This window comes from Bos grunniens, chromosome 26, assembly GCF_055505025.1.
Source record: "Bos grunniens cultivar Pamir isolate PY7600 chromosome 26, Bosgru_T2T1.0, whole genome shotgun sequence".
Taxonomy (NCBI): domain Eukaryota; kingdom Metazoa; phylum Chordata; class Mammalia; order Artiodactyla; family Bovidae; genus Bos; species Bos grunniens.
Window position 1 is genome coordinate 40,736,132 of NC_141190.1, and position 15,161 is coordinate 40,751,292.

Below are 15,161 nucleotides of genomic sequence, written 5' to 3' on the forward strand. Positions count from 1 at the left end.
TGAAGCTTTGCCACTTGATGTGAAGAGCTGGCTCATTGGAAAAGACCCTGATGCTGGGAAAGATTGAAGGCAAAAGGAGAAGGGGCTGCCACTGGTTAGATAGCATCACCGACTCAATCAACGTGAATTTGAACAAACTCTGGGAGATAATGGAGGACAGGGAAGCCTGGCGTGCTGCAGGCCGTGGGGTCACAGAGTCAGACACGACTTGGCCACTGAACAAAAGCAAAAGTGATTACTCCACGTGAAGTACTATGGTACCTGAGCCAGAATAATATTTAGTTCTGTTACTTTACAAGTTTCTAGTATCCCACGAGGCAAAGAAAATCTGACCCCTGTATTAATAACAGAATTGTTATGGTCTTTCTCATAGCATAAACAGAAGACTCTGTGTGTACTTTGAAACCATGAACACATGGTTCGTGTATTATAATTACAGTTAAATAAAGTAGAGAAATCTATTACTCTGAAAATTCAGTGAAAAGCAGATGCTTGATAGTAAAATTAGAAGTCCCTTCCTTGGCTCTAATGGTGAGAAATTAGCAAAATTGTGGGAAATTAACAATGACTGGAGTGAGAAATATCTCCAGAATTTGTTAAAGACAGACCCCTAAAACTCAGAAAAGTTTTCAGAAAATAACTGAAGAGGAGGCCTCTAGGAATAGCTCCCAGAGCACACTGTTAATTCTTGACAATCATGCTCTTTTCTCTAAAATGAGGTTTTATATGTGACAGCACCGGAGAGCCACAAGAATGGGTGAAATAGCCCCTGACTCCAAGAAGCTCCCATTCTGGAGGGGTTCAAGGCCTCAATGCAGAAAAGTGCTGGCCAGATGCAGTTTTGGAAGTGGTCTGGAAGGTTCCTAGTTTAGAAGCTTGCACGGTGACAGCACAGAGCCTGGGAGCAAGTCTCCCCGTGGGTAGTGAAGGTCTGGGAATGCCACATGGAGTGAAGAGGACCGTGAAGGGAGGCTGTTCCAGACTGGGGAACAGCAGGCACCAGGCTCAAAAGTGTGAGTGTGCATGTTGGAGGAAAGAGTACCTCAGTGAGGCTGGAATATGGAAAGCAGAGAAACAAGCCTGTGGGTGGAAGTGAGGATTTACCAGGTGCCTCTGGAAGACAGGAGCAGAATAATCTGGATCAAAGAAAAGGTTAAAGTTAAGAGAACAAGGAACACTAACCCTGAGAGTTTATCCTGCGGGGCCAGGTTGTCAACTGGTTGACAACTGTGGACGCCCAGTTGTCATGTTGGACTCAATTAGGACAACACAAATCTTTACCTCCTAGATCTGAAGAAGGGCTTCCAACTCCACAACCCCCTCCCTCCTCTGTCATTTATGAGAGAGCTCAGATATCAAGGACTTGACCCTCAGCAGATACCCTAGGTTTCTAGGAAACCAGAACCAACACATCCTAATTAAAGAATGAGAAGCTTTGAAGAAGAGAGCGTGGAACTGTCATAACTGCGTGGTCAGATAGAAGTGGCGTAAAATTACATATGCAGCTCAGACCACAGCAAGAGGAATGACTATGGAGAGAAGCTCACGAGAAATCTACTCTCTCTTTTAAAAATTTGTTTGTGGGATTCTCGAAGCAAGCACACTGGAGTAGTTTGCCATTTTCCCTCCTCCGGTGGATCACGTTTTGTCGGAACTCTCCACTATGACCCACCCATCTTGGGTGGTGCTACAAGGCACAGCTCATAGCTTCATTGATTTACACACACCCCTTTGCCAGACAAGCCTGTGATCCATGGGGAGGACATCTACCCCTTTATGTCAATAGATGCATGGATGGATAGATAGATCAACTGATCAACCTGTGAGATTTGTACCATCTACAATCTCTTGGAATCTGACTCAAGAGTCTCTTGTGTTTCTTTCCTATTGTGCAGTTAAGAACAAAAGTGTGCCTATCCTAACAAAGTCTTTCTCCTCTAGATCTTTCCAACGTGGTGCTGGATTCAATTCAGACTAAGAGGAGCATCAACAAGTCAGAGCAGAAAGGCTTTCATCTGTGAATAATGGGCCACCCTCAACCTCACACCTCCCAGCACCCCCACCAACAGTCAACATGAAAATGACGGAAGGTAAAGACCAGGAGTGCTCCAGAGGATTCCACGCAACAGCGCCTCCGAGCAAGGGGTCCTCAGATCATAGGGAGGATTCCATTTCTAAGTAATGAGAGGAGCCGTAAACAGTTCAGATTCCTCCCTGATACTGAATTCCTTGATGTTTGTAAAGTTTAACCTCTCCATCAAAAAAGTTAAGATTTGAAAAAAATAAACACTCAAGTCTCTAGGTAGATAAAGTATTCCTTTCAGCAACAGTGCAGTAATCCCTACAAGCCATTTTATAAGGAGCTGGGGTCACACAAAGTACTATTTATTGACAAGATTCCCCTACCTTCTTATTAACTGAATTGCTTTCTTTTTAATATCAGATTACCTTTTATTCCACAGAGCTTTTAAAAGACAAGATTACAATCAGTGCAGTGAAATCAATGACACACAACAATGGGTGTGTTAAGACCCCTGAATTTTCGTTTTGGCTTTGCCACCAACTGGTGTGTGATCTTAGGCAAGGTTTTTGACATCACTGAGCTTTTATTTCTCCATCTGGAAATTAATGAAGGTGATCTCTGAGGTCTTCCTGTTCAAGGATCCTATAGTCTTATCCATGACCTTTGACCTATGTTGTGCTTGACATACAGCAGGTGCCTAATGAATAGAGTGGATAACTCTGGGGAGGTTCGCTACACATTTGACAAAGATAATGTCATTTGAAGTGCTTTCTCCCACTTCTGTTTTCTGAATATCCCTTTAAATTTTATCTATTTTAATTCTTAGAGTCAGTACTGTCTCACGTCTGAGGATATTAATGACGCTTCTTTTGGAGTTTCCTCCTCCTTGCGTGCAATGTCTCTTTTTACTTTAACTTGCTCTTGTGGTTTCTCTTGTTGTTCGATCACTAAGGTTGGTCTGACTCTGCATCCTTATGGAGTGCAGCGCACCAGACTTCCCTGTCCTTCACCATCTCCCAGAGCTTGCTCAAACTCATGTCCATTGAGTCGGTGATGCCGTCCAACCATCTCATCCTCTCTCACCCTCTTCTCCTCCTACTCTCAATCTTTCCTAACATCAGGGTTTTTTCCAATGAGCTGATTCTTCACATTAGGTGGCCGAAGTATTGGAGCTGCAGATTCAGTTTCTTTATTTTGATTTTTAATTTTCTTATGGGTTTTTTCGTATGTCTGGTAAAACTTGATTTTCCTCTCAAAATCTAAGTGGGGCATTATAAAGATGATTTGCACAAACAATTTTAAAAAAGAGCTATAGTCTGAAGAACTACACTGCCTGATTTCAAAACTTCCTACAAAGTTACAGTAATCAAGACAGTGTGGTATTCAACACATAGACTCATGGAACAGAACAGAGAGTCCTGAAATCAGCCCACACATACACTTATCTGCTGACATATGGGCCAAGGTAATTCAAGCAAAGATGATGTGATGACCTCAGCCCTTGTGTGATCTCACATGCAAAAATTAACATCCAATGGATCATAAATATAAACAAAAAAGCTAACTCCATCTAAATCACTTCTAAAATCATAGAAGAAAATCTTTGTGACCTTGAGGTAGGCAAAGATTTCTGACACAGGACACCAAAAGCATAAACCGTAAAACAAAGAAATTGATAATTCAATATCCCCAAAACAAAACAAAACAAAACCCTGCTCTTAAAACAATGCTTCTATTTTTATGAAGTTCTAAAATGTCTTATGGAAAAAAAAAACAACAACAACAAGGACCAGCTAGGATGGAGCATGTGTTCCGATTCAGGAGATGGTCCAGCTTGCGTATTCCTTGCTCCTGGCATTCCAGTGGAGGCTCTGGTCTAAGCGCATGCTTTAAGGTTTTGATCATTTTAAGAAAACACGGACTGTGCTTTTACAGGCCAGATTCTGGGCTGAGAGTAAACACTCTGTAATTCTCACCACCACCAGCCAGGGAAGTGGGGGAGTGGGACGCAAGTGCTATTATTTTCCCAACTTTACAGATAACAGTTGAAGGCTCTGAGAGGCTGAGTGGCTTGCCGGAGGTTCATGATTTGGAAGGGAGCTAGCTGCTGGGATGTGGACCCAGGCCTCCCTCATTCTAAGAGCGTGTGTCTAATCACCACACCGCAGTGCCTCTCTGGGTACCACCTACTGCAGCCCCTCCTGGAGAACTTGGCATATGATTCTCAGCTGTGTTTGTTTCACAAAGATGCTCAAGCGGCTAAGTGGGTGGTAGCCAAGAACTCCCCACAATGCCGTGCCAGCCAGCAGCAGGACTGGGCTCATGCCCTGTCTGTGAGGGGCAAAGTCCAGGAGCTGTGCTCAGCGCTGCGGAAAGGGCAGTTGTGACACAGATCGCTGTTCTGGGAGGAGGAAAACAATGGTGACTGGAATCTCTGAACTCGAGTGTGGCATTTGTAAACCATGGGCTTCTTGCAAGATGATCAGGTCCTTCGCTTGGACTGATCACATTTCCTAGAGAAGGTCTTGCATCACTGACCTGGAGGGCATAGTCCTGCCTCCCACAGTTCTGGGGACTGATTACAATTTGGCATTCAGTTAGGTGAAAGTTCACCCCTGAATGGCACTCCCGCTCTCAACTGTCCCTGGCATTCCCTGACTTTCCATCCCTATGGCTGGGGCTCTGCGTTTCTGCCTGGGTGGTAGTGGTGGTAATGGGTCGAGGAAACCAACTTCTTAAACAGCCATTTGTTTGTTTTCTTCCACTGCCTACTCCAGAGGTGCCTTTAGGGAGTTTTGTCTCATAAATCAGATTACTGCTTGGCGTCCCCCATTCCCTGGAGGAACCAGTCAGCACTGGTCCATCTGCACTCCAGCATCTCAGATTTTGTTAGTTCTGCTTTCCAGTCTGTTTGTCCTTGAGCGTTTATCTGTTCCACAATTCAAAAAGACACACACACCCCCATGTTCACTGCAGCACTATTTACAATAGCCAGGACACAGAAGCAACCTGAATGTCCATTGTCAGATGAATGCATAAAGAAGATGTGGTACATATATACAATGTATCATTATTATTATTATTTTTTAACTCAGCCATAAAAGGGACGAAACTGGGTCATTTGTAGTGATACGGATGGACCTGGAGTCTGTCATACAGAGTGAAGTAAGTCAGAAAGAGGAAAACAAATATTGTCTATTAGCCCAAATATATGGAATTTAGAAACATGGTACAGATGAATGTGTTTGCAGAGTGGGAAGAGAGATACAGATATAGAGAATGGATACGCAGACACAAGGGGGAGGGGAGGGTAGGACCCAAACTGGGAGGGTAGGATCAACACATATATATTCTACCACGTGTAAGATGGGTGACTGGTGGGAAGCTGGTGTAGCATGGGGAACTCAGCTCAGTGCAGTTCAGTTCAGTTCAGTCGCTCAGGCGTGTGCCAACTCTTTGCAACCGCATGGACTGCAGCATGCCAGGCCTCCCTGTCCATCACCAACTCCTGGAGTTTACCAACTCATGTCCATTGAGTCGATGATGCCATCGAACCATCTCTTCCTCTGTCATCCCCTTCTCCTCCTGCCCCCAATCTTTCCCAGCATCAGGGTCTTTTCAAATGGGTCAGCTCTTCGCATCAGGTGGCCAAAGTATTGGAGTTTTAGCTTCAGCATCAGTCCTTCCAATGAACATTCAAGACCGATCTCCTTTAGGATGGACTGGTTGGATCTCCTTGCAGTCCAAGGGACTCTCAAGGGTCTTCTCCAACACCACAGTTCAAAAGCAGCAATTCTTCAGGGCTCAGCTTTCTTCACAGTCCAACTCTCACAACCATACATGACTACTGGGAAAACCATAGCCTTGACTAGACAGAACTTTTTTGGCAAGTAATATCTCTGCTTTTTAATATGCTGTCTAGGTTGGTCATAACTTTCCTTCCAAGGAGTAAGCGTCTTTTAATTTCATGGCTGCAGTCATCATCTGCAGTGATTATGGAGCCCCCAAAATAAAGTCAGCCACTGTTTCCACTGTTTCCCCATCTATTTGCCATGAACTGATGGGGCTGGATGCCATGATCTTCGTTTTCTGAATGTTGAGCTTTAAGCCAACTTTTTCACTCTCCTCTTTCACTTTCATCAAGAGGCTCTTTAGTTCCTCTTCGCTTTCTGCCGTAAGTGTGGGGTTATCTGCACATCTGAGGTTATTGATATTTCTCCTGGCAATCTTGATTACAGTTCATCTAGCCCAGTATTTCCCACGATGTACTCTGCATATAAGTTAAATAAGCAGGGTGACAATATACAGCCTTGACGTACTCCTTTGCCTATTTGGAACCAGTGTGTTGTTCCATGTCCAGTTCTAACTGTTGCTTCCTGACCTGCATATAGGTTTCTCAAGAGGCAGGTCAGGTGGTCTGGTATTCCCATCTCTTGAAGAATTTTCCACAGTTTATTGTGATCTATACAGTCAAAGGTTTTGGCATAGTCAATAAAGCAGAAATAGATGTTTTTCTGGAACTCTGTTACTTTTTTGATGATCCAGCGGATGTTGGCAATTTGGTCTCTGGTTCCTCTGCCTTTTATAAATCCAGCTTGAACATCTGGAAGTTCACGGTTCACGTACTGCTGAAGCCTATCTTGGAGAATTTTGAGCATTACTTTACCAGTGTGTGAGATGAGTGCAATTGTGTGGTAGTTTGAGCATTCTTTGGCATTGCCTTTCTTTGGGATTGGAATGAAAACTGACCTTTTCCAGTCCTGTGGCCACTGCTGAGTTTTCCAAATGTGCTGGCATATTGAGTGCAACACTTTCACAGCATCATCTTTCAGGATTTGGAATAGCTCCACTGGAATTCTATCACCTCCACTAGCTTTGTTCGTAGTGATGCTTTCTAAGGCCCACTTGACTTCACATTCCAGGATGTCTGGCTCTAGGTGAGTGATCACACCATTGTGATTATCTGGGTCGTGAAACTCTTTTTTGTACAGTTCTTCTGTGCATTCTTGCCACTTCTTCTTAATATCTTGTTTCTATTAGGTCTATACCATTTCTGTCCTTTAATGAGCTCATCTTTGCATTAAATGTTCCCTTGGTATCTCTAATTTTCTTGATACTTATAAGGGTGGGGTGGGGTGGGAGGGGCACTCAAGAGGGAGGGGATGAACATATCTGTGTGGCTGATTCACTTTTTTGTGCAGCGGAGGCTAGGACAACATTGTAAAGCAATTATACTCCAGTGAAAATTAAACAGAATAAAAAAGTAAACACAAGATCTCTTTACAATTGTTTTGGGAGGGAGAATAAGAAAATGCTGGTGTGTGATCCATCATCTTTCTTTCCTGAGATGTTGCTCCCTCTGCTCTTTGGGGTCGGTAGCTACCTGGATGCTGCTGTGTTCTCTGGACCTCAGGTGTACTCACTGATTTGTCTGGATCTAGGACTTGAAAGCAGGTCCTCAGTGCACCACAGATGTGCAGTAGCTTCAGGCTCACCTTTTCACGCCCATTCCCTCTGGGATCCCAACATCCTCCAACCTCTCCCTCATCCGTGGAAGGTTTTCTTACAAATGTCTGAAGTATGGGTCTCCTGCAGGCTTTTTTTTTCCTCCTCCTTATGTTGAGTAGAGGAACTTCCCTGGTGGCTCAGCAGTAAAGAATCCACCTGCCAATGCAGGAGACACAGGAGATGCAGGTTCAATCTCTGGGTTGGGAAGATTCCCTGGAGGAGGAAATGGCAACCCACTCCAGTATTTTTGCCTGGAGAATCCCATGGACAGAGGAGCCTGGCAGACTACAGTCCACAGGGTTGCAAGAGTCAGACACGACTGAGTGCACACACACACACACACACACACACACTGATATGATCAATTTGGGTTTTTTAAGGAGTTTTTCAAAATTTCCTATGTGCCAAATGGTACTTTTACAGTTCAAACTAGCTATGATTGTATTATTAAAGTACGTATATTTTTCTACATTTAATGAGATTTGGTGCAGAGTTTGGAATACTTGCAAGTGCTCAATTAGACATCTTATCCAATCTGGAAGTTTAAATAGTCAGGCCATCCTCTTTCCCCTTTTTTGGTGGTTAGGGATTGAGCTGGAGTTTTGTCAAACTCGGAATGTTTTTTGCCGCACCAAGTTTATTCACCTATATTTTATTCTAGTGTGTGCGTGAGTGCTCAGTCATTCAGCTGTGTCTGACTCTTTGGGACCCCATGGACTATAGCCCTCCAGGCTCCTCTGTCAATGAGATTTCCCAAGCAAGAATACTGGAGTGGGTTGCTGTTTCCCTCTCCAGAAGATCTTCCCTACTTAGGGGTCAAACCCACATCACCCACATTGGCAGGTGGGTTCTTTACCATTGTGCCACCTGGGAAGCCCCATTTTCTTCTAGGACTTTCGTTTAATTCTTTATATTAAAATCTTTGGTTCATTGGAAATTTTATTTGATGTATGATGTGGAGATCTAGATTTCTTTAAAAATGTTTAGCTATTTGTTCAAATGTTACTTACTTTTCTGACTTGAAATATATACTCTATTAATTCATGTGTTTTCAAAGTGTGTTTTATTATCTCATGAGTCAAGTTTTCCTTGATAATAATTCTCTTTCAGCTCTTTCTTGGCAATTTGTATAAGTTTATTCTATTAGATACATTTTGAATAAATGGGGCAAATTAAAAAGTCCCAGTAGAATTTGGGAGTGCTTGAATTTATTTTAATAGATTTTGTTCAGGGAGCATTGGCATTTTAATAATTATAAGCCATATTTCAGTCTCTTGCAGAAAACTATGTTATCCAGCCAGCTGAAGTAATCGTTTACTTTAAGATGTAATAAAATTGTCTCAACACTCCATCTCACACCTGATAGAAGCCCAACATGCTTCTCGGTCTCTCTAGGGTTTCATGGCAGTGGAGGGGGCTGGTGTTTATATTTTCCCTGGAGCCAGTTCCATTTTCCTGGTTCCGCAGGATTCTTGGTCGCTACTCTGGCTCTGATTCTGGCACATCTGTCCTTTCTGCAGTGCACCACACCCCACTGGAGACTGTCTGATCTTTTCGCTGGCTTTAACTCCAGGCCATGAACACATGAAATAAGTTACTTCAGAGTAGAGCCCTGGAGTCAGAATGCCTGGGTCACCCGCTAGACTCCACTTGCAAGCTGTGCACTTGGTCCAATTACTCTGCCCGAAATTCTCCATCTGTAATGGGAAACAGGATTTTCACAACAATTCAATGATATATGCAGTTACAGTGCTTGGGGCACTCAGCAAGTAAGTGCTCAATAAACATGGGCTCTCATCATCATCACCCTCGGCACCACCACCACCATCTTCCAAGGTTTGGAGGCTGCACAAACGGGCTGCGTTATAATGGATCACAACAGAATGACCTTCAATACTGATATCTACTCTTTTAAAGATATCTATTTACTTATTTTTTGTTTTTGGCCATACCGTGGGGGTATGTGGGATCTTAGTTCCCCCAGCCAGGGATTGAGACCACACCCCTTGCAGTGGAAGCACAGAGTCCTAACTACTGGGCCAGCAGGGAAGTTCCTAGATGTGTTAACTCGTACACTTCTATCTGCTTGCGCTCTTACGGGAAGAAGGTCCTCACTTTCTCTTTTAGCTCCAACTGGGCCTCTTGCTTTGATATCTTCTCTTCTTTCTCCTGGTTCACTCATCTCCAGCCCAATCTCACTATCTTATGCTAGCCGATGACAACAAGGACAAGACATCTTTCCAAAATAAACCCATCCCATCCAAGTGCTCGGCTGAAAAAACAAAAGCAGGTGAAAAGCAAAAAACCCAGTTTTCTCTCCAGGAGGAATTTTATAGTCATCTTACAGCTTCAAAACTAGTAATTATTTTTTCCTTTCTTCAAAAAGTTAGGATAGTGTGTCTAAAAGTTACATCTCTCCTTTTTATCAAATTTCCTTTGTTATCCATCATAGGGTTTTGTTGTTTTCTCTATAGAGCAGATGACTTATTAGTTTTTACATATAAATTACAATTATGACTAGAATTTTTTATTCATTACACTTTCCAAGCGACTGTTGTTAGTTGGAAAGTTATTACTTTTTTGAGCATTTGTTTTGGAACCAGAGTCATATTACCACTGTTTCTAAGTTTTTTCAGTTTAGTCTCTTGAATTTTCTCTGGTATAAAATCATTTTATCCTTGAATAATGACAATTTAGCTTGCTTCTTTCCAATACTTACACCTTCTGTTTTGGTTTATTGTGCTGGCTTGGACAGATCTTATATATCAGTGATAATAATGACCTGCTGGTATTGATGGATTCTACTTGCTAATATTTTGTTTATAAGTGAAGCGAGGTCTATAGTTATCTTTTGGGTATTCCTTTAATAAATATTGATATAGTATTTTGCTGGCTTTATAAGAGCAATAAAAGCATTGGAAAGTACTCCATTCTCTGAGTTATGGAACAATTTAAATAATTTCTCTGATACCTATTCTTTTATGGTTTGAGCCCTGTAGGCAGTATGGGCCTGGCCCTTTTCAGGAGAAGCTCCTTCATAATTGTCTCACAGCTTATTTTAAGTTTCCTTGTTCTTCTTGATATAAGAAATGTATTATTTCTAGAATAATTCTTTGTATCATCCAAGTTTTAAAATTTATTTCCACAGTTTTACAAACTATTTTTAATACTTTAAAACTTCCCCCTATTTCTGTCCCTCCCTGCTCATGCTAAGTCATGTCCGACTCTGTGTGACCCCATGGACTGTAGCCCACCAGGCTCCTCCAAGGGATTCTCCAGGCAAGAATACTAGAGTGGGGTGCCATGCCCTCCTTCAGTGGATCTTCCCTACCCAGGGAAGATCGAACCCTCATCTCCTGAGTCTCCTGCTTTGCAGGCAGATTCTTTACCATCTGAGTCACCAGGGAAGCCCAGAATACTGAAAGGGATAGCCATTTCCTCCTCTAGGGGATATTCCTGACCCAGGGATCAAACCCTCATCTCTAAAGTCTTCTGCATTGGCAGGCAAATTCTTTATCATTGGGCCACCAGGAAAGCTCCCCTATATCTGTCCTTTATCTTGTCTAATTTGGGGTATTTGTATTTTCCTGCTCCTTTTTATTCTTTGGTTAAGGTAGATTATGACTTTTCTTTAAGGCTTGTATATCTCTTGAATTAATCAATCAGTTTTACTGCTTTTAAGTTTTCTAGTTTAAATTTACTTTCATGCTTTTTGTGTTTTTTCCTTCTGCTTTAGATTTGATATTCTTCATCTAAATTTTTGAGTTTCACAATTAATTTGTTTGATTTAACTCTTTTGTTAATAATGAGAGAATTATTAACAAATGTTACAAAATGTTCTACAACTTTAGCTTCAACTCATGCGTTTAGGTGTGGAACAGTCTCATTATTGTTGCTTTAGAAAATGAGTATTGAAAGAGAGCCATGTATTTATTGAGAGAGAGAAGTGTACTTCCCAAGTGGTTGGAAGTTATTGCTTTTTATTTCTTCCTAGTTATTTTTAACTTTATTGCATTTGGTTAGAACATGTGATGTGGAGAAGGCAATGGCACCCCACTCCAGTACTCTTGCCTGGAAAATCCCATGGACAGAGGAGCCTGGTGGGCTGCAGACCATGGGGTCGCTAAGAGTTGGACACAACTGAACAACTTCACTTTCACTTTTTCTCTTTCATGCATTGGAGAAGGAAATGGCAACCCACTCCAGTGTTCTTGCCTGGAGAATCCCAGGGATGGGGGAGCCTGGTGGGCTGCCGTCTATGGGGCCGCACAGAGTCGGACACGACTGAAGCGACTTAGCAGCAGCAGAACATGTGATCTACTGCCTATCATCAAAAATAAGTTGAGGTTGCCTTTATGTCATGGCATGGATTTTAGTATTAGTATAGAGTTAAGATAAATAATTATTTCATAAGTATGTGAAAAGAATATACATTATCTAATATAATAATATGCTATATATGATATGCACATATCACATTAATATATATTTTAGACACAATTTAATATATAAGTATATTATTAATCATACTATTGAGACACATATATCTGTAAATTTTGCATTCTTGATCTGTTAAAAAGTGAAGAGATGTAGAATTTAATTTTTTTTCAATAACTTAATTCTGTTTCTGAAGTATTTGTTCTATACCATTCATCTGTATCATACAGTTTTACTTTGTATAATTAATAATCAAAGATGAGCAAATTAAAATTAGGTATTATGTTTCCTAGTAAATTTACAAAGATTTAAAAACTCAACTTTCAGCATAGACAAGATCTAATGAACCAGACTCTCATTCACTGATGGGGAGTCTGTGAAGTGGTATATATTTTCTCCCTGAAAAGAAACTATGGTGTCATGTCTAAAATATATTAACCTCTGTTTCAGTAATTCCACCCCCATGAATCTATTGTAGTAAAATACAGTTAATCCTTGAACAACACCGGGTTGGAGTGCTGAAACTCCCCACAGATGAAAAATCGGTGTATAAACTTTATAATCAGCCCCCTTATCCACGCTTCCTCTGTATCTGCCCTTCTGTATTCAACCAGTCACAGATGTGTAGCATTATCTACATATTTATTTTTAAAAATTCACATCTAAGTGGACCCAAGAATTTTAAGCCCATGTTGTCCAAGGGTCAACTGTAACTAGAACTGCTGAACATTTATATTTATGTTGGCTTTTGCTTACTTGTTCATTTATACTGTTGATTATTTATTTTTAATGAATAGAATGCTTTTTGGAGAAGTCTTAGGTTTACAGAAAGATTGAGCAGAGAGTACAGAGTGTTCCTAGATTCCCCTATTGACGTCTTACTTTGGTGTCATATATTTATTGCAACTGATGATGCAGTATTAGAACATTCCTTTATACTAAAGTTCATAGTTTAGAGTTCACTCTTTGGGCGGTACCTTTTATAGGTTTTGACCAGTATATGGCATGCACCCTTCATTGCATGTGTGTGTTAAGTTGCTTTAGTCGTGTACAACTGTTTGCAATCCCATGGACTGCAGACCTCCAGGCTCTTCTACCCGGGGGTTCTTTAGGCAAGAATACTAGAATGGGTTGCCATGCCTTTCTTCAGGGATCTTTCTGACCCAAGGATTGAACCCGTGTCTCCTGGCGGCTCCTGCATTGCAGGCAGATTCTTTACTGTTGAGCCACCAGGGGTTATGGAGAAGACAATGGCACCCACTCCAGTACTCTTGCCTGGAAAATTCCACAGATGGAGGAGCCTGGTGGGCTGCAGTCCATGGGGTTGGTAAGAGTTGGACACGACTGATCGACTTCACTTTCACTTTTCACTTTCATGCATTGGCAAAGGAAATGGCAACCCACTCCAGTGTTCTTGCCTGGAGAATCCCAGGGATGGGGGAGCCTGGTGGGCTGCCGTCTATGGGGTCGCACAGAGTTGGACACGACTGAAGTGACTTAGCAGCAGCAGCAGCAGCAGGGATTATAGTACAGATACTGTGTACTTAAAATCTTCCTCTACCTATTTGCTTTTTTAAATAGTAAATAATACAAAGCACCTGAAAATTTAATAATATGAAAATGTTTAAATACATTATGATGCATTCAATTCAAATGAAATACTATGCAGCCATTAAAAATGATGGTCTTATGAAATAGTTAATGACTTGGGGAAATGTACATGATATATTACTGAGTAAAAAATACACACACACACAAACTGTATTTGTACTATCATTCCAACTTGCAAAACAATGAGTCTATATAATCATGAGGAAAAAAATACTTAAGGAAGGAAGAGACTGAACAATCTACATTAAAATGCCTAGAAGATCTGTGAGAGGTTAAAGGTAGATTGTAGCACTGGTAACACAGCCTCCGGCAGTAGCCAGGCTGGGTCAGCATCACGGCTCAGTCACCTGAGAGCTATGTGGTCCCAGGAAAGTTACTTTGGGTTTTTGTTTGTGTGTGTGTGTGTGTGTATTTATGAAACTTTCTAAAGTAAGTGTGCATTGCTCTTAAAAAGAGAAAAAAAAAAAAAAAAACAGGAAGTGATGGAGAAGCAAAGATGGGGCAATAAAGAGGTGTAGATGGCAAAATTCCTACCCAAAGTGGCTGAAGCAGAAAAGGAAAGCTGGTGACTCAGAGAACGGAAAAGCCTGGCTTAAAGCAAGCTTAAGGCAGGGCTCACACGATGAATTTCAGACCCTATTTCCTGTGTCTTTCAGCTCACTACTTGGCTTTTCCTGGGCCATGGACTTCCTCCGGCAGTTACCCCAGAGCTTATAATGTTTTCACATCCCTCTCACTTCACAGTCAGTGATAATTCCCCAGAATTCCTAATGAAAATCTCATCTCATCTGATTCTGAGTCACATGCTCAACTCTCTCAGTCAGAGTGGCCAGGGAAAATACAATAGGCTGATTGGTTTAAGCCTGGATCACTCAACCTCTTGAATTAGGGACGGGAGTCTGCTTTCCCAGAACCATAAGGACTGATAGCAAGTGAAAGAGTGATTCTCTTGATGGGAAATAGTGGTTGGAAATAAGCAAAAGATGCTCTTTGTATGCTGTTTTCAGTACCTCACTCTCCTTCCTAGATAATGGTTTGGCACGTCTTTATTTTTATGCCAACAGTAAAGATGGCTGTGTTGGTTTGCCCTGAACCAGGACTGAGCCTGGCAGTGAACAGCTGGTTCTCGGAACCCTAGACCACAGACTTCTTGTTAATAATCTTTGGTTTGTGCTTTCGGCATTTCACATGAAAAGGATTGCATTAAATGCCCTTGCTAAACTGTCCGAGACTATTCATTGTCTGAGTGTCATTGGGAGGCATGGAGCAGGCACCCCTGAGGCAGGGAAAGGGGATGGAAGGTCTTCATTTCCTCGTAACACACACACAGTGTCTTGGATGTCTTTTGCGACCTCCCCAAGAAGACAAAAGACCGGCACAACAATACTCATGCCAGTTTGCTGAGAAGTTTATCATTTTGTGTCACAGCTGGAGCTCCTCACCCCAACTCAATATTCTTGGGCTAAACAGAGTCCTCATTTTATGACTGTTGTGAAACAGTATTCTTGGAACCATGACAAACTCTGACTCCTCTAAAATCATGGCCCCTTGAACCCACTTATGTCATTGGGATTGGCAGTAA

General features: G+C 41.8%; 1 long non-coding RNA gene across 1 annotated transcript in view; it reads right to left on the reverse strand.

Annotated features, from left to right (window-relative positions):
- Window positions 1-5,129: 5,129 nt before the first annotated feature.
- LOC147344443 (uncharacterized) overlaps window positions 5,130-15,161 on the reverse strand; it is a 217,775-nt gene continuing 207,743 nt past the window's right edge. The window contains exon 3 of the long non-coding RNA XR_015155564.1: window positions 5,130-9,228. This is a non-coding gene — a long non-coding RNA (uncharacterized LOC147344443). The remainder of the gene's footprint in view (window positions 9,229-15,161) is intronic.